Below are 23,799 nucleotides of genomic sequence, written 5' to 3'. Positions count from 1 at the left end.
GGATTACAAGTTGTCTGTTAATTAAAGACTCAGGCACTTTTCCAAAATAGGGAAGTAGCGAGATCGGCCGCTAGTTTGTCAGAGTTTTTAGGTCTGCAGAATTTCTGTTTAGGATTGGCCTAACTCTGGTGGCCTTTCATATCACAGGGACCGTAGATTGCAACAGTGATAATCTGCAGATTTTTTTTAAGGATTGGCCTAGCTCTGGTGGCCTTTCATATCAGAGGGACCATAGATTGTAACAGTGATCTTTTAAATAGGTCAGTAAGGTTGTCGAGAAGCAGTGGGGAAAAGGTGGAGAAAAAGCGAGGTGGCATCAGGTCCCCTGGCGAGCCAGATTTGATTTTCAGCAAGGCTGTTTCCATATCCTCTGAATTAAGCTGGGAAAAGTCCACCAGTAGAGGAGGAGGGCTAACAGAGTCAATGTTGTCCTCTACCAGGGTGTTTAAAGATTCCGAAGGTGGAAAAGAGCTATGGATTACAGAGATCTTGTCTTCAAAGAAATCAGAGAGGGAGTCCACCCAGTTCTGTGAGACAGGGGACCCAGTCTGAACAGGGATAGTCGAGAAATCTTTTAGGATTTTATAAAGTTCTTTGTTGGAATTGGTGCTCATCCGTCAACATTCAGCATGCAATTAACAAAACGTGTGTTTGTGTCCATGGGGTCAGACCCGAAGGTGATCAGAATCAGAGTGTCATTGGCATATGACACTACATCAAAGCCATATGACCTGATTACCCTGGCCAGTGGAGTTACGTTGAGATTGAAAAGCGTTGGGCTCAAATAGAGCCCTGAGGAACTCCCATCCTTACTGGCTGACTGCATGAGACCACATCTCTGATCTGAACTGCGGTGGCTCGATCGGTTAGATAACTCTTGAGCCACTTCAGGGCACTCCCTCTGACACCAACCTCCCAAAGCAGTTGTTCCATAATGCTGTGGGAGATGGTGTTGAAAGTCCCCTACAAGTCTAGCAGTATAACAATAGATAATTGTCCCTTATCCAATGCCAGTCTGAAGTTGTCCACAGCTTCAACCAGCGCTGTTTCGGTGCTGTGCGCAGCCCTAAAACTCGACTGTTATGTATCCAAAAGGTCGTTGCTTTCAAGATGGATTACAAGTTGTCTGTTAATTAAAGACTCAGGCACTTTTCTAAAATAGGGAAGTAGCGAGATCGTCCGCTAGTTTGTCAGAGTTTTTAGGTCTGCAGAATTTCTGTTTAGGATTGGCCTAACTCTGGTGGCCTTTCATATCACAGGGACCGTAGATTGCAACAGTGATAATCTGCAGATTTTTTTTTAGGATTGGCCTAGCTCTGGTGGCCTTTCATATCAGAGGGACCATAGATTGTAACAGTGATCTTTTAAATAGGTCAGTAAGGTTGTCAAGAAGCAGTGGGGAAAAGGTGGAGAAAAAGCGAGGTGGCATCAGGTCCCCTGGCGAGCCAGATTTGATTTTCAGCAAGGCTGTTTCCATATCCTCTGAATTAAGCTGGGAAAAGTCCACCAGTAGAGGAGGAGGGCTAACAGAGTCAATGTTGTCCTCTCCCAGGGTGTTTAAAGATTCCGAAGGTGGAAAAGAGCTATGGATTACAGAGATCTTGTCTTCAAAGAAATCAGAGAGGGAGTCCACACAGTTCTGTGAGACAGGGGACCCAGTCTGAACAGGGATAGTCGAGAAATCTTTTAGGATTTTATAAAGTTCTTTGTTGGAATTGGCTGCCTTTTCAATCTGATGTAGGAGGAACAATGTTTTGGTTTGGCTGATGTTTGCCATGTAGCTGTGATGGATACATTTGTATTTATCATGATCCAGCAGCTTTTTAATTTTATGCTATTTTCGTTCAGCAATCCTATATAACAGTTTTTCAGTTTTTAGTTGTTCATTAAACCAGGGTGCTGATCTAGGTTTAAATGTAACCTTAGTAAGAGGGGCAACCATGTTTAATGTTGTAGTGTTTGCAATATCGAAAGTGGTGGCTGCCTGATCTATACTGAATTTATTGCATGTGAGAGGAAACTCCCCCAAAGGAGATTTAAAATGCGCCGAAAATGAAGAGGGTGTGACTTTCCGCCACGACCGTCTCCATGACGTTTCCTTTCCAATCTCATTTTAAAATTTCAGTAGATAGTGGTCTGTCCACAATAGAGGAATTGAAGGTTCGACCAAGGTGTCCTTGGAGTTGGAAAGCAGCAGGTCCAAAGTATGTACCGTAGAGTGTTTGGAGCCCGTCACCATTTGGTCTAGCCCCAGAGTGGCTATACTGGTAATCAGTTTATTTGCGCCTGGGTCTGATAAAGGAAATTCTCCACGGCGAGGACATGAGGGGCAATTAACGTGAGCAGAATATGTGTAAAATCCTTTCTCGGCCCAGGAGGTCTATATACTAAGGCTCCTCTCCAAGTGCCCTTGTATCGCTCATCTATTCTACAAATGCAGAGTTCCAGTTCTTCTGAGCTCATAGATTCTACGGGGGTGATTTCCAAGCTTACGACTGTGGCTATGAGAAGACCTCCCCTCTTCTGACATTTCTATATACTCTAGTTATGTTATATTGAGGGGGAAAGGCATTTACCACATCGGAGGATGCATGCTGGTAGAGTCAAGACTTCGTTATCAGACAGATGTCGGGCCTTTCCATATCCAGAAGGCTCCAGATTTCAATAACATGCTTTGGGATAGAGCGAGCATTTAAATAGATGCCCTTTAACAAATTGGGATTGTTAGTGTTATCACATATGGAAGCAGAGATTGTTAAACTACAATTTCCTGATGTAGTGGCAATTCCTGTATCATCCCTAATAATTGTTTTTTTCTCCAAATTATTGTTTAGCTTTTTGAGCTCTTCACTAGAGTAGTGCAGTGTTGACATTGCTTACCACTCACTGTTTCCCCCTAGACAGGCAGAACTAGACCGGAAAACGGCAGGGGTCCTGGTGCTGGTTGCGGTCAGGCGTGGACGGGTGCAGACGGGCTTGCCTTCGGCGTACTGCCGGCGCACTGCTTAAGTAGGCCTGGTGGGATGTCACAAAAAGACGAAAGTGCTGACCTCACTTCCGGTCATGTGTGGAGATGTCAGCCAGAAGAAGGTTTGCCCTTTCAAGTAATCGGCCAAAGCTGTGGCAGACCAAGGGCAGCTGGCAGCAAATAAGGTAACTACTGAACTCTACTTAACACTATGCCACTCAATGACACTCCACTATGCAGCACTCAACTTCATGACTTTATAGTCAATGATAATCCACTGTACAACACTCAACTGTACTATATGACACTGCACTTCACTGTACAACAAGCCACTCCACTCTGCAATACTTGACGCCACTATGTGACAGACCACTTCACCCCACTATATAACATTTCACTTCACTATACACAATTCCACTCCACTCTACAATATGACAGACCACACCACTCCACTGTGTAACACTTTACTCCATTATACACAATGCCACTCCACTCCACTTTGTTGCACTTTGCAACACTAGACTTCATGACACAACATTGTACGATAATGTGCTTCACTATACTCTACCACACTGCATTTACCAACACTGAATGAAATGATGCTCAAAACTACAATTTGGAAAAAATTTCAATTTATTGAAAAAAAAAAGTTTAAGCTACATCAAATTGGGAAAACTGTATTTATTCTTTCTATACAAACCCAACTTAGACATCAAAAATGAGAGACATCTGCTTTTATGGTTTTAATTAACCGAATAAAGTTTTTTGACTGACTGACTGAGAGACATCATTGAGTATTAGTTATAATTTTGAAATTATGCTCCACTAGTTATAACTTACATTTATAATGTATGTACCACCTTTAATTTACTATATGTCACTCACCTCCATAATCATTATTTGCCACTCTACATTAACTATAACTCGCCCTTTCTCCATGCACTGGTTATACCCTTACATACATTTTAAAACTTATAGCACATGAAATCAAAGCAGTCATAATAACACTCATGACATCTGAAATTACATCATTTCTCAGAACACAATGCATGGTAGAGTGTGCAAAAAAAAAACAGGAAAGGTTATTAGGATGCAGAAATCCTACTTTGATAGAAGTTACAGACATAGTGACATAGTGAAGAGTGTTGAGAGATCAATTGTATCTTCGCAAGCTTTATCTCATCAAAGCAATTTATCTCCTGTCAGTTTTATTACTGATGGAAGGTCTATATGTACTGTGAACTTTAGGGGTTCTAAGAATAGCAAAAATGCAATGTAGTTTGTTAAGATGGGGTTACAGAAGTCATATGGGTAATCATGCCTCGAAAAATCTACTGGTCCACTCGCTATGACGAGTCAGATTTTATCAGGTCGAGCTATTTTTTTTACCTACTGGTTCATTCTGGCAAGTGCACTGGAGCTGGAAGGAAACCGTTGTTCTGTTTATTTATTAAGTGATTGAGCAATGAAGATGGCTATACATCTTGTTATTATCTTGACACATTAGCTGTTTGTTCAATGGTGTAGGTCAAATGCCAGTTTGTCTTTTTATTAACTGCTTCTTATCCCATCCATGAAAATTGTGTTCACTTTTCTTTCTCTTACTACAGTTAGAGGTTTTTGTCAAGTAAGCTGTCTGAAAATTGTTGCTTAGATATGCATTTACCTTACGTAAAGGAAAAGACAATAGGCATTTGGCAAAACAGGAACAAGTTGGTTTAAACGCTTCGGCTGGGAGATCCTCAACAGAGTGTGTCAGCTCAAAGTCTCTCACTGTACAAGGTTTTGGTCGGTGTTATTTACTGTTCATGAGGTAAAATAAAGCAATTTCTGCATTCCAAAAAAGCTTCTCAGTCAGAAATCAAGAAGTGTGATTGAGAAATGGATGGTTTTTGATCTCTTGCATGGATAGTGTGGGTCAGAATGTGTGTGTCCGGCATGAGGAGTGCTCAATTACTACATATGGTGTGCATGTTGTTTCCTGATTCTTTAAGTGTTTCTGTCTACATGTGGTATCTAGCTTTGTGGTATTTTAGGGGAATGCAAGACTTTTGCCGAACCTGTTTTATTGGGGCTAATTTCCACATGCTTATGTGTGATGCAGCTATCTATCTGTGAGATCGATCTGGGTTTTCCCTGGGTGTGCTTTGGAGTGACAGGGGCTGGGGATGTGCACTCTGTTTAGACAGCCACATGGGGGGGCTGAGGTGTGCCGTGCCTTTCCAGGGTGAGTCAGGGATGGGCTAAATGGACCTGGGCTGCATTTAGTGTAGGGTGTCAAGTCCCCAAATCAAATTGTGGCAATAACCTGCTCGGGATTAGGCCCAACAAGTAAAATACTATCCGAAAACAATTCTTGGACTGGACTTGTTCGAAATCGGCGTTCTAAGATGGCCGCCGATTTCGAGATCTAAGGTTGCCATCTAGTCTTCAGATCGCAGCTGCTCGGTGTATTAGGTGGAGCGCGAATGTAAAAGAAAGTGCACACTTCACCTTTGATTTGACCGGGCAAGCAGCCTTTTCCGTGAGCTCGTAGTTCTTAGTCAGGGAATATAGCTCACCCCTTTTGAAGTGTAATTAGGGTAATTTGGAATTCAGAGAGATTGAAGACGGATTTGGGAGAACGATAAAACCCATCTTTTGAAGCATTTAACAGAGAAAGTCTACAGCGTATTTCCGTCAATCCTGTTATCCTTGGAATCGCCCAGCGACAGGGAAAACGATGTGAGATCGAAGTAAGACACGCTGACCTGGAGGAGAGAAAGACCAGAAAGAAGAAACCGAAGCTAAGTGACGTTATAACATTTAAGAATATAGTAAACTGAAATACTAAATCGGCTGATAATAATAATTTAGTACTTATCAACAATTGTAGAGTAAGGAAGACTCTCTATGACTCTGCAAGGCAAGAAAGAGGAAATCTAAAACATACATAAAAAGAAGGTTAAAGACTATAGAAAGCACCAGAAAAGTAGATAATTAACAAGAACAGAAGACAAGACAAGAAGCAAGCAGTTTAAACTGAAACTGTTGAAGTGTAAATTACAAGAACACAGAAAAGGAATATCCAGGACAGAAAGAGATAATAAGAGCACGCCTAATTAGTGAAGTAAGTAGAGGCATTAAGAGATAATAATTAGGAAATTTGTAAAATAAGAGGAATCAAGATAAATAGTTTTATTTTGTGGTTTCAGGTTCAACTAAATCGGACGTAGACTGTTAGCTAAGAATAAAACAGGAAAAGTAGAAGAGAAGCACAGATCTTGGAAGTTAAGGGTAGGTGAAAATAAGTGAAAAGCGTTAAAAGAAAAGAGCAGGAAAGGGATGGAATAGAACTGGTAGATAATTGTGTATTCCTTTCCTCAGGTTCCATAGATGAATAGAAGTCTGCAAGACGGACTAAGGACTAGAGGAACCAGCCCAGGACCAGTCTCTTCTTTGTTTGTTGTTTTGTCCATTCCACCTTCCCCGTGGGAATAATCTGGAGGCTCAGTATAAGTTGACCTCTGGAGTATTTCTAAGAAGGATTTGGGACCTAGCATCTCTGTTCCAGAGGAAGTCTATGGTAAGAATTTGTACAGTAATTAGACAAGATTATAAGAGTCTGACAGAGTGAAGTGCCCATGTTGCACATAGCACCCGGACAGAGATGGCGGAGGAAATACATTTACAATTTAGGAAGAGTGTTAGATAAAATTCAGAAAGAATTGGTCGCAGTCAGAGAGGAGAATCAGAATCTTAGACAAGAAGTAGTTAACTCTAGAAAAGAAACCGCAGAACTAGCACAGAGGTTGAGACAACCATTTAGTTCAACGAACTACTTGATTTACGGCAAGGAAACTGAGATCTAGTGGCCTACTTGGCACAGTTCAATAAACTGGTGGTGGAGACGGACTGGCCCGAGAGTAAGAGAGCATCAGTTTTTTATTATGGATTGAGAGATGAGCTCAAGGATGTGTTAGCTCAGATATCGAATAGGCCCACAGAGATTTCAACATTGGTTGATTTAGTACTAGAGATTGATTTCCGCCAAGGGGAAAGGAAAGGCTAGAAGAGAAAGCAATTTAGACCAGCATTACCAAGATTTGATAGAGTTCGACCAGGCAGTAGTAGGAGCACTGATGGACAACAAGGTGCTGAGCCCATGCAGATAGGGACAACAAGAGGCCCTTTGTCGAAAGAAGAAAAGGAGGACAAGCAATTTGTGCATATACTGTGGTTCTGGAGGACATTTTGTAAGGATTTGCCCGAAGAAGCCATAGCCAATTTTCAAGCCAAAGGAAAACTAATTGCACCAACTGTGGAAGGAGTTGAATAGGTAGGTGCAAATCAAAAGACAACTCCAGTGGAACATCAAGTAGCCAACACCTTGCAGTCCTCGGCTCCACGTATAATTTTGTCCATGATAATTAAGTTCCGGCACAAAACGCTGACAGAGGTTTCTGTAATGGTAGACTCCGGAGCCACAGGAACTTTTTGCGATTTGAAGTTTGCGGATAAGGTGGGAATGCAAGCAATTAAAAAATTTAAGAGTGAGCCGGTCTGATCCTTAGATGGGACAAATCTTTCTTCCGGGACTATTGTGAGCCATACGGAACAAATACAACTAATTTCTAACGATGGGCTTGAAGAAAAGATTCAATTCAATGTAATTGATGCCCCCAGTTTCAGCGGATACTGGGTCTTCCATGGCTCACAGAGCACAATCCAACTATCAATTGGAGCTCCAGAACAATCGTAATGGATTCCAACTACTGTCAAGAAAACTGTTTTGGAGGAAAATAAAAGACTCAAGAGAGTAATCCAGCCCATTCTTCGTGTTCAGCTAAAGTTTCAGTGTGTCATGAATGCACAAGAAATACCTGAAGACTACAGAGATTTCGAAGATTTATTTAACGAGATAGAAGCTGAACAATCCCCTCGTCACCGAGTATGTGATTGTAAGATCGATATAGAACCTGACTCAAATTTACTGTGCAGTCGAGTGTACGCATTAACGGAAAAGGAGCACCATCATTTGAAAGAGTATTTGGATAAAAACTTAGCCAATGGGTTTATTCGGCCTTCACAGTCCCCAGCATCCTCGCCTCTGTTCTTCGTGCCAAAGAAAGAAGGGGATTTGAGATCTTGTATCAATTATCGAGCAATCAACAAGATCACCAAGAAGAATCGGTGTCCGTTACCTCTCATTTCTGTCCTTTTGGATCAATTAAAAGGGGCAGAAATTTACACCAAGCTAGATTTGAGAGGGGCATATCACCTAGTTCGGATGCGTGAAGGCGATGAATGGAAAACAGCCTTCAGGACGAGGTTTGGGTTATTCGAATACCAAGTCATGCCTTACGGCCTGTGTAATGCCCCAGCCGCCTTCCAGCACTTCATCAATGACGTACTAAAAGAATTCATAGATCAGTGTGTAATTGTGTACATTGATGACATCTTAATTTATTCCTCTGACAAGAGTAAACATCAAAGACAAGTCAGAGGGGTCTTACAGAAATTAAGAGAAAGCTGGTTATTTGTGAAACTGGAAAAGTGTGCGTTCAACTTTTCTCAAGTGGAGTTTTTGGGATTTGTTCTTTCTCCAACTGGAATACTCATGGATTAGCGTAAATCGAAGCAGTAATGGACTGGAAATCCCCTACAAGGGTGAAGGAGGTCCAAAGCTTCACTGGATTCTCAAATTTCTATGGAAGATTTATTAGTGAGTTGTCATGGAAAATCCTTTCTCTCACACGACTGCTGAAAAAGGGAATTCGGTTTGAATGGTCAGAAGAATCTGAAGAGGCCTTTAAATTAAGCGTGGGCGTATAATCCGTTCCGCTCGCGGAATTTTTGGATTTTCGGCAAATTCGCAATCCGCGAACTCTCGCGAATTTGCCGAAAATTAGCAAATTCGCACGCAGCTGATTTTTTTGCTTAGTGATACAATATTGCGGCGAGCGGCGTTCACTTACCGTCATTCAGCGTTTGCAGAGTTGTTTTTCTCCATATTTTGCGTGTGCTGCGCCATTTTGGATCTTGCTGCGGGATCCCGCGGGAGTTTGGCGACCGTGATTACGTCATCGCGGCTTGCCACCTTGCACAGCACGCATCGCGAGAGCTCGCAATTGCAAACACGTAGATGTGGCGGGCAGCAACAATCTCGCTGTTGCGATATTGCCAAATTTGCAATTCTGCACAAGAAATCCACCATCAAGCAGCATAAACCTTCTGAAAATGATGATTTTTATCAGAATAACTCCTCAGGTTGACATTTGCCTGGACTTTTTTTTGAAAGGAGTCCATTTTGGGGGGGGGTGGGAGGAAGGAAGTGCCCCCCAGTCTCCAAAATCCTGTTCCTGTCCAGCAGGCTCCTCCCAGTGCTTTCTTCATGAGCTGGTCACTTTCATTTGGATCTTGACCTGGAAGGATTACTTTTTGTGGATGCTGCTGGATATTTGGATTTGAGGCCTTTTTGACTTTCTTTGGATCACTTTTGGATTAGAAAGTTCACAAGTAAGTTTGTTTGGGGCATTACAGTTGCTGCAACTACAATTTTGGAATTTTATGATTTTTGGGCTGTTGTTGGGGCCTTTTGCCCAGGGGTACTCAATGGTGGATGGAATGAGTCTTTCTGTGGGGTCTCTTTAATGTAAACATCATGGAGGGCATGGATGGCATGGGATTGTGCTGATTTTTGTGCGTTTTTCGATTTTTTGGGCTGCTGTTGGGGCCTTTTGCCCAGGGATAGTGAGTGGTGCATGGACTGAGTCTTTCTGTGGGGTCTCTTTAATGTAAACATCATGGAGGGCATGGATGGCATTGGATTGTGGTGATTTGTGTGTGTTTTTCGATTTTTTGGGGTGTTGATGGGGACTGGCCATGTGTGTGGGGGCCATTTTGAGTGCTGGTACAGGCAGGCCCTGGCCATGTGCTGGGGTCAAGGGGCCATTTTGAATGCAGGCAGTGTTCTCAGGCCTGCACCTATTTTGCCTAGCTTTCATCCAATATGTCCAGGGGTAGTGAGTGGTGCATGGGCCTAGTCTTTCTGTGGGGTGTCTTGAATTTAAACATCATGGAGAGCATGGATGGCATGGGATTGTGCTGATTTTTTTGTGTTTTTTGATATTTTTGGCTGCATAACTGATGTTCCTCTGTCTTCCATTGCTTTTAAGTGCACAAGAGAACCACCAGTGCCAGGAAGAAGTCCTGCAGCGGTGTAAGCAGCATAACGTCACGCGATGTCACGTGTGGCCACAGACAAGACAACTCTGCAACTCGTGCAACTGCGGCCTGCTGTTCTGACATCTGAAGAAGATGGCCCCAAAAAAAGTTCCCCGTAGCTCCTCTAGCAAGAAAGTTGCCAGTATGGAGCAGAAGAAGCAAGTGGCGCCACTTACCAAGAAGACTTGTGTGCCGACCGCCACATTTTTTGGGAAAAAAATAAGTACGCCTGCAGCAGCAGGGGGGTTGCTGGGGACCAAGCTGCCGGGAGCAGCACCCCCGCTCCATTGGGCTCAGTGCCACCACCACCACGCCAACTTAAGTCCAAGCCCTTGAGTGCTTTAGAGGCCGCCAGTATAGTTTTTCAATCCCCATCGACCAGTGATGTTGGCGCATCACAAGAAAGTAGCAGCAATGTCCCTCAATCAACACAGGTTGATGTAACTCATCTGACGAGTGTTCAACAACCACAGCCACAACAACAACCACATGAGCAAGTACAAGCCCAAGTACATGTGGAAGGAGAGGCAGCGCAAGGAGATGCGCAAGCAGAGGTGCATGGAGCGGCACAAGTGCCCACAATAGTTGTTTATCCCAAAGTAGGGGACATCAGGAAATCGACATTCAAGCCGAGGTAATATTTGAGGAAGCCACTCCTCCTGATCATTCATTGTCTTCCACATCCCTAGCAAGGAAAAGATCAAGGATGGTGTCTACATCTTCTTCAAGCCCCTTTCCTTCTGATGATATGGATCTTACTTGGGAACCACCACAGCCGTCTGAGAGTGAGGCACACCATGATCTGACAAAGGTAGCTCAGCGTAAAAGGAAGGTCCCCGGAAGTCTCGTACTTATGGAGTGTGATGATGACGCTGAACAAGAAGTGGCGTATACTCCTGCTGATGAAGACTCTCACGACGACGACGCAGTCATCATAAACGTCACTGCAGCCCCAGCGGGCATGCAGCAAACAGACATTTTGACCCTAGTCCGAGAAGCTGCTGAGCGTGATGTTGACGACGAGTCAATGGGACCACCACAGTTAACTAGTACACCACCACCTACCGCTTCCATATTTTCTCGCCAGAAGGGACCTCCATCCACCTCGACCTCCATTTGCTCAATTAGTGGTGCTGCAAGTGCACAACGTAGTAAAGTTCGGCAACACACATCCTCCACTTCATCTGGCATTAGCATGACCAGTATCGCCTCCTCCGCCTCCCACAGACATTTGAAGTCCCGCAGTTTGGGACTTCTTTAGTGTTAGCACAACAAGGGAAAACATAGCCATTTGTAGCATTTGTAAGCTTGGAGTTAGTCGTGGTAAGCTTGGTACCAACTATGGTACCGGAGGCCAGAGAGGTCATCTTGAGAGACAGCACACTGTCAAATGGCATGCGCACCTAAAGGAGATCAAGGAAGCCGGAATTGCAAGTCAACAAACTGCATCCGTTGATCTTTCATCTGATGATGACGAGGAGGAAGAAGCGTCACACGCTTCACTTACACCCAGTACCCCTGCCAGCAGAACACCCCCTGTGAGCCACACTAAGAGTGTGGGAGAGAGTGAGACACCAATGCGAAAAAGTTCATCATCACCGAGCGTAACTGGGTCGAAGAAGTCATCATCATCTTCATCCTGTAAAATCATGGTCCAGCCCACCATTAGAAGCATGTTGTTTTCAGACGTGCCATTTGAACGCAACCACCCAATGACGCGTCTGTATAACACTAAGCTGGCTAAAATGCTAGCTCTGGGCCTTCTCCCTTTTTCTTTTGTGGAAGGGGTTGGTTTTCTTGAATTAGTGGCAATGCTCAGCCCTAAATGGAAGGTTCCTAGCCGGTTCTATTTTGCCAGAGTTGCGGTTCCAGCACTACATGAAGATGTGCTGGAGGTGATTGGGGCAGCTTTGCAGAAGAGTGCTGTTCACACTATACATCTGACAACAGACATGTGGACAAGTGGCGCAGGCACTGATTACATGTGCATCACTGCACACTGGGTCTCTTTTTCAGGAGTAAAGCAAAGCTAAGGACAGGTGTTGACCCAGACAACGTTTTTAAAGCTGCTTGGAAACATGCAACACTAGCCATGTTTGGCATGGAGACAAGTCATACAGGAGAAAACATTTTGAAGGAGTTTAACACAAAGGTCTTCCAATGGCTGTCCCCAATAAAACGCAAGATTGATTATGTTTCCACCTTTAATGGCGCCAATGTAGTTAAGGCCATGGATCTGGGTAACTATTTCAGAGTGCCGTGTTTGGCGGACTGTATAAACCTGGTTGTTAAAAAATTCTTGAGTGAAGAAACTCCAGTGTGCGAGTTACTGACCACCTGCCGAAGAATGTGCATACATTTCAGCCATTTTTTTTAGGCCCAGAAGCATCTGAGGGGCCTGCTACATCAACGTCGACTGCCAGTGAAAGCACTCATCCAGGAGGTGGCAACACGTTGGAACTCAACCTTCTACATGCTTGAGCGTCTGTATGAGCAGTGTGCGGTAGTCGATCAGTATTTCTTTACACAGGGTACAGCTATGAAGGACCTGAGGATACATGCGGAGCAATGGAAGCTAGTTAAAAGCCTGACAGACATGCTTCGTCCTTTTGAGGTCTTCACGCGTGCAGTTAGCAGGGAGGACTGTAATTTGGGAAAAGCTATCCCATTGTTGCGCATGCAAGAGAACCAACTGAAGGTGGTGTCTTCTACGTTTCAAAAAGATGAAGAAAAGCAAGAAGCGTTTGATTTGGCGGAGAAATTATTACAGCGCCTACTTTGCGATGAACGTCTTCAAAAGATCCACACAGAACAGCATTACATTTGTGCTACTATTCTGGATCCACGCTACAAAAAGGCACTGGCAGGCAGAGCATTCTTTCCTTTTGGTGACGCAGAAGTTTCAAAGTACAAACGTTGGCTAGCTATGTTAGCCATGAGATTTGAAAGAGAACGGCAGGAAATTGTAGGAAAAGGCAGTACATCAGCATCAGCAGGCCATCCGGAGTCAAAAGAATCCACTTCTGCACCTGTGGCTGTGGCAGAAGTGAGTGATTTTCCCTCTCAGCCGTTAAAGACTCCAGCAACCGGATCATCACCACCAGACACAACAGTAACATTGTGTGAAGAAGAGGATTGGCTAACTCAGCTTGGGTTTGCTCCTCAAAAGGTCCCAGTAAAAAGTAAGCAAAGTGGAGGAACCGTGGAGAACCTTGAGTCGATGGGGCTGGACTATCTAAATGACACAACAGAGGTCTATGTTCATGATGACCCATTGGCGTATTGGCATGGGAAAAAAGAATTGTGGCCAGAGATCTCCAACCTGGCTATAAATTACTTGTCTTGCCCACTCGCAAGTGTGTCTTCTGAACGTGTTTTCAGTGCTGCTGGTGGCATTGTAACTTGCAAAAGGACCCGCCTCTCGCCCAAAAATGTGGAGAGGTTAACAATGATCAAGATGAATCAGCACCTCATACCACCAGATTACAAAGTACGAGAATACACGGCGGAAGAAGACGAGGAGGACACCAACTTAGATGAGGGAATTTCTTCTCTGTTAGGTGACCTACTCCCGCCTGAATTTGCAGAGTATGAGGACAAACTCTTCTTCCCTGACACCGAGCCCTGAAAATGAGCCAATAAATCAATAACTTTCTTTTTCGTCCTTATTCACTTTTATTCCTGTGTGTCTGTCTTTCTTTGTTTTGCAAAGTCAATATAAATAAAAACTTTAATTACATAATCACAAAAACAAGCCCATCAGCAGAATTGTCTTCACTTATTTGCTTATTGATTTGAAGGTGCCGCAGTCTGCATTCCTCAGGTTCACAAGTTCACAAGAACATGCTCCTCTATCCTCTTCCTCCAGACTCCTATTTCCCTCAAAGCAGATGGCTGGATTCCGCCCAATGAAGAAAGACTCTGCACTTGTGGGGGTGATCTACTTTTTTGCAGGTGAGTTGACAGCTCTGAGGCCATTGCTGAGACGGTCTAATACCAGATAAAAGTTGTTTGGAGAAAATCAGAGCTGAAAAAGTTTTTGCCTTTTTGCTCACTATCATGTTTTCTGGGTCCTTTTTGGGTGGGTTCCTGGTGTTTGGGGGCGGGTTTTGGGGTCTGGGAGCAACTCTGGGTATGGATACTTTTGATTGCAAGTGGTTTGAAGCACATCCATGGTGGCAAAGGGGAGTTAGGGCCTAGCTGCAGAGCGCGCGCGGAGTGATTTTGGAAATTTGCCTGAAAATTACTAAATCCCCATTTTTGTAGTTTTGCTTTTTGGCTGTTTGGGGGTCTTCTACTTGTTTTCGCCTGGGTTGACGGCTCTGAGGCCATTGCTGAGAAGGTCTATTACCAGATAAAAGTGGTTTAGACAAAATCAGAGGTGAAATTATTTTTGCGTTTTTGCTGACTTGCTTGTCTTTGAGGTGCTGTTTGGGGGGGTTCCGGGTGTTTGTGGGTGGATTTTGGGGACTTGGAGCACTGCTGGCACAGTCTAATTTTGATTGCATTTGTTTTTCAGGAAATCCATGGTGGAAAAGGGGAGTTAGGGCCCAGCTGCACAGCGGTTTGGACAGAAGGCCGAAAAATATTGTAAGTATGAGATTTTCCATTTTTGCTTTTTGCCTGTTTGGTGGTGTTGTGCTTTTTTGCGGGTGGGTTGGTGGGTCTTGGGGCATTGCTGGGAAGGTCTAATACCAGATAAAAGTGGTTTGGCGAAAATCAGACTTCAAAAAGTTTTTGCCTTTTTGCTCACTATCATGTTTTTGTGGGCCTGTTTGGGGGGCTTCCTGGTGTTTGTGGGTGGGTTTTGGTCCGGCACTTGCACCGCCTCCTCCCCAGAGCTTTCCTCCTCCACCTCCGCGCTGGGCCCAGCACCACATGTTCCACCTACAAAGTACATTTAAGAATGTTAGATGTCATAGACATACACCACTCACTAGTATTTTGTCTAGGAATGAAGAAATGTGAATACAGAAACCAATCTAATAATTTGTGACTGTTTACTCTAAAGTAAAAATGTCCCTTTTTCCAGGGAAGGGTGTTGTCTTGCTGCCCTTTTTGGTACAACTGATGAATGCTTGCTTTTTAATACGCACCATTTTTCTCATAACAGACAGAAGCTTCACTTCTAAGAAGAATCATCATCATCATCATCACCACTAGGACAGAGGCACCAACGATTTAGCACCAAAAAGAAGTTCAAACCAAGTGAGGGCTCGGCTCGCCTACAATAAATGTGTGAAATAAATCACTACAAGCACTTTTCCATTTTTAATCAACCGTACTTTATGTTTTATGATAAGCTTGATTTTAATAAATATTTTTACTTTTAATAAAGCTTTAAAACTTAAATAGACTCTGTGGTTTTTGGTCAAGAGTGAATGAGCAAAAGGTTTTGCAATTTGCAAGCATCAGTCCGTGCCTCTGACACTTCTGGATTATCCAACTCTTGTGATGCGTTGGATAATCATCATTGGGGATCAATCATCGATGAATTCGGGAGCTAAATGTCTCTGCCACGCTATCTAGTCAGTAAGGAGATTGGGGGCTCTTCTAGGACTGATATCACTGAGGTATGTGGAAAGTCTACCTGCGCCTATTATAATTGATAAACAATGCACTATTTAGTGTCCATAGTTCTGTTTGTGCAGATTTGTCCCTGCAACAGTAGTAGTATGGATTGTCCTCCTATCCAAACCAAAAGTAAAGTACTAGTATCTTATTCTTTCTTGGTGGTCATTCACCTTTTTACTGTTGGTAATTGTCAAAGAAGCATAAACATTTAGAAGACTTGAAAAGACATTATGGACAATCCCAGAGGACTGCACTCAGTGCATAGAGCTATTGCTGACTAGAATGGGAGTTTCGTTTTACAACTTTTGCCAAATGTGCAATCTTAGTTAGCTACACAGACAGACAAATAAGAATAATCTAGTAATACCACAGGGAGTCATAGTCGAGGCAGGATAAAAATTTAGATACAGTCTACAAGAAGATCAAAGACGATTTAGAAAAAATCGAATGAGGTACGCTAGAAAAAATAGGTACTCTATATTAAAATTAAACCTTACCGGGGCCAGCAAAGGAGCCCTTGCCTGACCGATCCTGGCCTTGTTCGTCAGCAGCAGCAGCCTCCTCCAATGTCCTCTTGACCCTGGGGGGAGCTGATGTACAACATGAAAGAAAGAAAGACCAGAAAACATGGGGGATGATATTTGTCAACCAAATCAAACATTTCAAAAGAACAATAACAAATTATTTTGGTGAAATAGCAAATAGACAACTATTCCACAGGATATATTGACCTATGTCATGTGGTCTACTACGATATTAGTATTGCTTGATTTGCGGTCCGTCAACTTGGAAAGTTATGTAACTCACTAAACAAACTACAAAAAGGTTCACCTAGGACTGGCAGGCAGCAGTCCGCAGCACGCGAAGTGACAGACAAAGTCCATCGTGATTGCAGATCAGCGACAACACTAAAAAGTTTCCTACTACATTAACCAGTCATTAACCACATCGCTGCTGTGCATTTTCCCCCACCGTGCTGGCTTTTCATTTACCCCATGTTTCATGACGAACCCCAGCCGTCATCAGCACACGAGCACCGTAGTGCATGACGGCTGGGGTTCGTCACCAGCATGGAAGGGGTTAAAATACTCAAACTATCAATCCACCACCACTATTTCTTCTTATTGCCAGGTGTACAAAGGAAGGACTGGACTGGAGTCTGTAGGGGTAGATTTAGATGCCCCTTGCGGCTCTTTTGCTCCATTGTTGCGTGACTTTTGTGACGCAGCTGCAGAACAAAAGAGGCGCCATGGTGCGGCGTATATTAACAACGTGACACATATGGGAGATGCATCACGTTGTAAAGCCCTGCGCCATCAGGGGTCGTTCCGGCGCAAGGGAGGGCGTTCCTGCACAGAAACGCATACTAAAAGTGGCTGAGGGAAATCTACAAGATTTCAATCAGTCACTTTTAGGACAATGATGCGTGACTCAAACCCTGCGCCTGCTTGAAGCAGACGTACAACTTGACGCAGCATTGTGGAGATAGGACACCCCGAGAATTGCTTGAGCTGCACCATCGTTGGGACGCAACTCCAGCAATGCGCCGCCTAAACGGCACAGATGCGTAATGCTTTGGTGACATTTTCGGCCCATGGTGCGCAGCATTGTACATAAGGCACACCATGGGTGGTGGTGGCGTGGCGCACAATTACTGGCGCATCCCTGCTACTTAGCAGGGATGCACCGGTAATTAAAAATCTGACCCTTAGTGTCTAGCATTACGCAGTTCTTTAAACTACACTCATACATAATTTCTCAGGCCAATGAAATGAACACAAAATCGAAAACAAATAAGCATAGTAGCAACGCTACTGAGAAGGAGAGCAGTGCACCTGAAATGCACAGAAGATTTTGAAATATAATTTACCTACAATGTAATCAGCAGCAGTATTGCTCTTGGTAAAAAGCAAACATTTGCAATATAATAACACACAGAGCAGGAGAAAACAGAGTAGTGAAAAAATAGCTACTTCTACTCACACAGCCCAGGGATCTCGAGGCCGAGCAGGTTGATCAAGCCGCGTTCCCGGTCCAGGAGATCCATCCAACGGTGGGTGGCCTGGTTGTAGGTTTGCCGGACCCGAGAGTGTCGGTACATGGCCCGGCACACCTTCTCCCACTGCTTCCGGCGCTCCCGGATCCCGTACCCGCTAGCGATCTTGCCGCCTGCCATGATGGTCCTGGGGAGGCGGCGCTGAACATAAAAAACTAGTGCGGCCACCTCCTCCGTGCTGAAGATCTCCCGGGCTGTGACCTGCTCCCCCCTCAAACGCCCGCACGGGAGCCGAGCACGGGGTGCAGGACCCTTCCCCTTCTCAGGATGCTTTTCGGCTCCCTTTACCATGGTCTGGGCAGAAAGGAAGGTAAATATTAAATAAGAAATAGAATAGGGAAGAAGAAAAGAAAAGAGTTTAAAAAAGTAGTTTAAAATGAACCAAAAGTAGCAGAAAACACAAAAGTATAGAGCTAGATCAATAGAGGGATAGATAATAAGTAAAATAGATCCAAAAAAACTTCAAACAAGCAAAGGATGGCAGAGATTCAGAGAGGATACAGAAAGCATGCCCAGAACCATAGCAATGATTGAGAAACAAGATGCCGCGCCCGTTCACGACTGCGTGGGTAAGTTCGCGCGAGATTTCCCTCACGATCACACATGAACTTGTACTAGTGAGCCGCACACTTTGCGAGATTACACATAGCGCCCGGAAACGGAAATACGTCATGCAAACAAGATGGCCGTGCCCGTGAACGACCGTGAGGGTAACTTCGTGCCGTTGCGCTACAAGCGGCTCGCTAAAACGCACAAAACCTTGCAAACTAAAACGCCGCAAAAAAACAAATCGCATATTTGCATGAATTTGCGGCTTCTGAATTCGATCTCGTGCAAATTTGCGGGAAATTGCAGAAAAACGAGTTTTGCAAAACTGAAAGCACTCAGCAGGTGCAAAAGTTCAAACTCATCATTAGTAACCATTCCCTGTAGTGCTTCCTGAGGGGCCCCTCCAGAGTTCAGTTGCCTACTTGCAACTATTCTATGACCCTGCTCTGACCCACACAGCAGGCTCATAGAATAGCTACAAGTAGGCCACAAAGGTCCTGTGAAAAAAAATTGCACTGCAACAGAAAGCAAATTACAGATAAGGAAACAGTTGCCAGACTGGAAGTTTAAATTCAGTGACACATTTTTCAACCCCAAATTAATTCATGTCAGTTGAAGCAGGGCAGGTGTGCTTGCTTTTCCCCCCATAATCTACAGTGATGAACCAGAGGGTGGCAGTGATGTACCCGAGGGTGGCATGGGTGAACCAGAGGGTGGCAGTGGTGAAACAGAGGGTGCTGTGTACCTGTGATGATGAACCAGACGTAGAAACAACATAGTCGCGACCGTTGCAAGCCAACAAGTAAGTTCGCAATTGTGAACTGGTACAAAACCCTTGCGAACTGGCAGAAACCCTTGCTAACACAAAAAAAAGAAAAAATCCTACAGTATTCACTTTTTTGATTATCCTTGTCCTTATTTCAGTTTCTCCACTGAGAGGAGTATGTTAGACTTGGATTCCAAAAATTGAGGCTCTACTCTTATAATATAATCCACCATGACTGACAACTCAGCTTCTAAAAAACCTGGAATTTTTGTGCGTAACAGAACAAGAAATTAAAGTGGGTGCCAATGACTAACAAAAAAAACTAAGGGATATTTGTGTAAAATGTAATAAAAGTGTGCAGAGGTGTTAAATGGGATAGTGGAAAAATGGGAAGCCTTATTTACCAAAATACTCTGCTTTGTCTTGCTGTTGTGCTGCAGGGTGGAGACAAAAGATCATGGGCGGGAATGGGGTCTGTTTTATAGTGTGATTTGCAAGTGTGTTCATTTTGCCAATGGCTATCAGCTGTTTACTTTTTGTATCCATCCAATGGGCATTGTTGAGGTGCTTTGCTGTGAGCATACCGTGGCAGTCTACTGCCATCAGGGAACTGCTGCTAGGGGACTGCCAGTACATCTGTGTGTTCATAATCGTCCCGGCAGGAAACCACAGCCCTGATGGCACCAGAGTACACAATGCCAACATTGCAAACCACTGTGGTCCAGTTGGTAACCGTGCCGTCAACGCAGTCAGCAGTTCTGGGTGCATGCGTCGTAATATGTTAGGCGGAACACCGCCATTGCCACGGTACACCTGTGGGACTGCCAAACTCAAAATTCAGACGCTAAGTCAGAATATAAAGCATACGGAAAGGTTGAACCTAGTTTCTGTACTTGTACTGCCCACCATCGTGGTTGGCCTCAAATCCTCCTAAGGTCATGGCCTACTGAGACCAGTGTACAGCGGTTGGTACTTAACACTTTGCAATGCTATTTTTAAATCTTAGCTTCACCAACTCATATCTTTGGGTCCCCTTTTGTACTTTTGTTGTTTTGATATCATTTTATTTATCACAATTTATTTTAGTTTTCTAAATTAGTGTGAGATTTTTCATGGATTGTGTTTTAACTTATTACTGGATAAATACTTCACACATTGCCTCTATGTTACACCAAAACCAAGGGGGATGATGGACGGAGTATTGAACATTGCAAGCACTCGCCCCCAGTCAACTGATCTGGTTTAATCCATTATCATTCTTTAGCTCACTCCACCATCCCAGTTCAGACATGGCCATATGCAAATCAGTCTGAAATTGTGGGTCATGATAACAGTCCAGCCCGAACTGCCAACCCATGTCTTTCCTGGACCGTAAACAAGCATCCTGGGACCGGTTTGTGGCTAATCAGCCGTCATCAGCCAGGTTAGCTTGAATCCAGTGGCAAAGTGAGCAAGAGACCCACGTCTGGGCATACCCTGCCAACTTAGGGCGAACAAAGAAAAACCAAAGGGGATGATGGACGGAGTGTTGAACATTGCAAGGACTTACCTCCAGTCAACTGAACTGGGTTTAATCCATCATCATTCTTAAGCTCACTCCACCACCCCAGTTCAAACATGGCCATTTGTAAATCAGTCTGAACCTGTCCCTCATAGGAACAGACCAGCACGAACTGCCAAGCCAAGTCTCCCCTGGATAGGAAACAAGCATCCTGGGACCAGTTTCTCTCTAATCAGCCGTCATCAGCCAGGTTAGCTTGAATCCAGTGGCAAAGTGGGCAAGGGACCAACGTCTGGGCATACCCTGCCAACTTAGGGCGAACAAAGCAAAATCAAAGGGGATGATGGACCGAGTGTTGAACATTGCAAGCACTCACCCCAGTCAACTGATCTGGGTTTAGTACATCATCATTGCTTAGCTCACTCCATCACCCCAGTTCAGACATGGTCATATGCAAATCAGTCTGACCCTGTGCCTCATGGGAACAGTCCAGCCCGAACTGCCAAGCCATGTCTTCGCTGGACTGGAAAAGAGCATCTCTGCACCGGTTTCTGGCTAATCAGCCCTGTGCTCTCCATAGCACTGGAATCAAGCTATCCTGGCTGAAGAGGGGTGAAACCCCGAAACTGGTCCTAGGATGCTTGTTATCAGTCCAGGGAGGACGTGGCTTGGCAGTTAGGGCTAGACTGTTCACATAAGGCACAGGGTCAGGACTGATTTGCATATGGCTGGGATCGAACTGGAATGGCATGTGAGCAAAAAAACAATGGATTTAGGCCCAGATCCCTGTTCTCCGGTGAACGTATGACATTGTTCTGCATTCTGTCCATCAATTGGTGTTTTAGCATTTGTCACCCGAGTGGTATGGGTATGCCCAGACGTGGGTCCCGTGCTCTCCATACCTTTGGAATCAAGCTATCCTGGCTGAGGAGGGGTGAAACCCCAAAACCGGTACTAGGGTGCTTGTTTCCAGTCTGGGGAGGACCTGGCTTGGCAGTTTGTGCTGGACTGTTCCCATGAGGTACAGGGTCAAGACTGATTTGCATATGGATGGTTTCAACCTGGAATGGGATGGTGAGGAAACAAATAATGGATTTAGGCCCGGATCTCTGTACTGGGGTGAATGTATGACATTGTTCTGCATTCTGACAATCAATTGTTGTTTTTGCGTCTAAGTTAAACCAGCCCGCCCTGTGACATAACTACTAGGAGATGAGCTCAGGTTTATTTAGCGACTTTAGTTGTTTACACTGACAAGTATTGTGATTATTACTTGAGCAGGGTAGCTACTCCCACTCAACTAATACTCCAATTTCTTGTAGTGACTATAAATAAAAGCTAACAACATTAATAAATAACTATGATAAAATAACAAATAAATAAAACTATGCTAGATGTTAATTTCTCCAAAAGAAAGAAAATATGTTAAAAGGAAAGAAAATAAAGACATCAACACTGACTTACACAAAATTAAAACAGACCACCTCTAAAGTGAATATTTAAATCATGCAAATAGCCATTTAACATATTCAGAAGTAAAATAGAAGAAAATAAAAATTGACACAACTAACAAACGTTTACTCGCAACAGACTGCAACAAAGGAAAATGATGCCAAAATAAATACTAAACAGAAATTTACTCCGAAAAAGAAGTAAGGACAACAACCAGAACATAAGATAAATTGTGCACCTGAAATGTTAAAATGCTCCCACAGATAACATATTAGAAACAGTAAAACACAACACAACAGGAAGCCTTTTTTTATTATAGAAGATATACATATAGTAAGGAGAGCATTACCAACATTGGAAAAATTAAACAGTTGATAGCATATGAAAACATAACTATCCCCCAAAGAGTACTTAAATCAAAGATCAGAAGTCTCTTCAGTAATTGATGGAGACCAGTATGAGTTCACAAGAGTAAACAGAAACAATACTTTAAAAAAATATACCAAATGATCATCTTAGCATACTGACTCTAAAAAGAGTAATTGTCTGAACAGGGAGAACAGCCATTGCAACACCATTAGCGCTTAATACATATAAAGATATAGTCATAACCCAACACTTACTAGCCAAATATACAGTGCTTTAAATAGGCCAGTACTCACTGGTACTGTATACCGGTACTTCCAAATTTTCTAGCCGTCAGTACCAGCACTTTTCTTTAGTCAGGGAGAGTACCAGTACCCTTATGATGGCACAGCAGGAACAGGGTAGGTATCTCCACCAAGGCCGAACAAATGCTGCTCTGCTTCTGGATCTCGCAATTGACCTGAGCCCTTGAAGTAGCCCTTTGTGCAGAGAGGGTGCTGGATTAGCAGCTCCCATTTGAATACCCCCCGGAATACTAGGGTTGGAGAGGGCTTGCATCATGCTGTGATTCACAGGGTAGGGTCTAGGCAGACTTTGAACTTGATTAGGGTTTCAACAACCCTTCACTTGAAAGTGCTTTAGCCCCCCCACCCCCCTTTGCTGGTCATTAATCCAGTCCCATTTATGGTATTGGCAATACACTCAAAGAACAATGGGGCATATTACCAACAACTAGCGATAATTTTTGTCTCTAACTTGTTTAGAGACAATAATTACCGCCGCACATCGGCGATTTTTATCGCAGATAAACCTTGCTATTAGCAAGGTTTATCGCAAATGCGATAAAAAACGGCCGCAATGCATGAATATCGCTGAAAAGTCCGCGATATTCATGCATTATCGAGCAAATGCTCTTAGCCATGTTATCCACCTCCCATTGGATAACATGGCTAAGAACTGCTCAGGGCAGGTGTTAGCTTTTGGAGATATTCGCGCTTAGCGCGAATATCTCCAAAAGTTGGTAATAGGAGATAGCGATGTTAGGGACTGTTTCCAGTCACTAACATCTTGGCACGCCCACTTTGCATGTCATTAGTGATAAATATCACTGACATGCAAAGTGGGGCCCAAGATGGTCGCTATCTCCTATTAGCTGTCACTAACTGGTGTTAGTGACAGCTTGGTAATAGGGAGATAATTTTATCTCCGCTTTCTTGGCTTTTAAAGGCAAAAAAGCGGAGATAAACCCCCTTGATAATATGCCCCAAAGTCTCTACCTGAACAAATCAAATGGTGTAACAAGTCACTGATAAAGAATCAACTACCAACTCATGCCGGGACATGTGACCAAAACGTACAAC

Source organism: Lissotriton vulgaris, chromosome 4_1 (genome assembly GCF_964263255.1).
Source record: "Lissotriton vulgaris chromosome 4_1, aLisVul1.2, whole genome shotgun sequence".
Classification (NCBI taxonomy): Eukaryota; Metazoa; Chordata; class Amphibia; order Caudata; family Salamandridae; genus Lissotriton; species Lissotriton vulgaris.
The sequence above is the reverse complement of the archived record's forward strand: the minus strand, read 5'-3'. Positions refer to the sequence as shown.